This window comes from Entelurus aequoreus, linkage group LG02, assembly GCF_033978785.1.
Source record: "Entelurus aequoreus isolate RoL-2023_Sb linkage group LG02, RoL_Eaeq_v1.1, whole genome shotgun sequence".
In the NCBI taxonomy this organism is placed as follows: domain Eukaryota; kingdom Metazoa; phylum Chordata; class Actinopteri; order Syngnathiformes; family Syngnathidae; genus Entelurus; species Entelurus aequoreus.
In genome coordinates this window covers 25294774-25297030 of record NC_084732.1, presented here as the reverse complement: position 1 = coordinate 25297030, position 2257 = coordinate 25294774, and positions in this window count along the sequence as shown.

The following is a 2257-nucleotide window of genomic DNA, read 5'->3' as shown; positions in this document are numbered from 1 at the left end:
CTTGGACACACACGTCTAAACTTTTGGCCATTCTGAGCCAGCAATTTCCAGAAGTTATCTCATCCTGTGAGAAGCCTCCATTTTACTAATGATTTCCAATGTTGCAAAAATGTGGAGAATAAAAATTAAAATACAACATTTTTGTCAACGAAGATTTGCGCCAGCCTTTGATAGTAGGCTAATATAGCTGATATAGACACGTACATCATGTGTTGCCGACCCCTGGTCTAAACCAAGGGTGTCCAAAGTGCCACACACATTGTGACAGGTGGCTCATTTCTTTTTATTGACTGGCGGCAAATTGTAGGAATACATTTTAACCTTTAAAAACAGGGAAAACAAAAAAAAAACAGGATAAATGTAAAGACAAAAACCTGAGATGTTTATAGTAATAATACGGAGCCCTTAAAGGGACATGGGGTATTTTTTTTTTTTTTTTTAATTTATTTTATTATTATTTTCCAGACATGTATCTCGTGCGCACGAGAAACTATCTCGTGCGCACGAGAAACTTTTTATTAAAAAAAAAAAAAAAAAAAAAAAAAATTATAATTATTACTATTTTTTTTAGAAAAAGTTTCTCGTGCGCACGAGATACATGTCTGGAAAGAAATAAATAAATAAAAAAATATTATAAAAAAACAAAATTCCCCCATGTCCCTTTAGGGGCTCCGTATAATAATAATAATAACAATAATATTAACACAACACTTTGTCTTTGATTAAGGCTGTCACAGTTAGCACGTTGACGCCTGCGATTAATCACAAAAACATTGCATTACATTTGACTGCACGCGCTGCTTGCTGTTAGGTCAGTGATCAGGTCAATGCAGAAGTCAGTGCGAAGATGAGTGAGGGTACCCCCACTTGTGTGCTCCCTGGAGCATTTCGCTTCAAAACACACCAAGGTAAATTGCATAAGTTGCAAAAATGGATTCTCTTATTGTCAGGTTTAAAGTATCATCCAAACACAGAGCAGGTTTTTTAGGTAGCCGCTATATTGCCAACAACAAGCAGTGGATGGCAAACATCGCTGGCGTAGTATACTCCCAGCAATGTTGTCAACTGTGATTAATCGTGATTAATCAAACTTTAAGTGTGATTAATCACGATTTAAAAAAATTATCGTTTCACAGCACTACTTTAAATGTATATCACTTTTTTTACGGCTTTTCACAAAATCCTAAAAACATCAAACAATGCCTCGTTTTTTAAGTATGTGGGTTCTTGCTAGGAAACGTTTGGACACCCCTTCTCTAAAGAATGTAGTGGTTTAAAAAAAAATAAGGGTGAAGAGCACTTTTTCGGTCATTTTGCTCATTATTTACAATTGTTACGTGAGACACGAAAACAAGTCTCTCTTTTCTGTGCATCCTAAACCCTAAAAAAGCCTTAGCAAGAGGATAATGGGGAGTTATCTATTGGACCTATGAAGCCCTATAAACACATCAATAAACCGCCACCAGAACTACAAACCCCAAAACCAGTGAAGTTGGCACGTTGTGTAAATTGTAAATAAAAACAAACTTTAATCCAAACTCTGGAACGATCTCCCTCTTCATGTGAGACAGGCCACTTCTTTGGCTATTTTTAAGACCCTTCTTAAAACCCATTTTTATTCACTGGCTTTTAACCCAGCATGAGATTTTAAACTGTTTTTAGCTTTTAACTTTTTTAACTGTTTTTAACTTTTAAACTGTTTTTTATCTAACAAACTGTTCTTAGGGTAATTTATATTTGCTTTTTCAATGTGTATTTTTATTTCTGTTTTAAATGTTATTTTTTAGTCTGTCCTTTGCCTCTATTTCTTTGTGGTGTACAGACCTTTGTTTTTCAATTGTGCTTGTTTTTAAAGGTCTTTATAAATAAAGTTGGTATGGTATGGTATGATATTTGCAAATCCTTTTCAACCTACAGTATATTCAATTGAATAGACTGCAAAGACAATATATTTAACTGGAAAACGTTGTTATTTTTTGCGACTATTAGCTCATTTGGAATTCAATGCCTGCAACATGTTTCAAAAAAGCTGGCACAAGTGACAAAAAAGACTGAGAAAGTTGAGGAATGCTCATCAAACATTTATTTGGAACATCCCAAAGGTGAACAGGCTAATTGGGAACAGGTGGGTGCCATGATTGGGGTATAAAAGCGGCTTCCATGAAATGCTCAGTCATTCACAAACAAGGATGGGGTGAGGGTCACCACTTTGTGAACAAATGCGTGAGCAAATTGTCCAACAGTTTAAGAACAACAT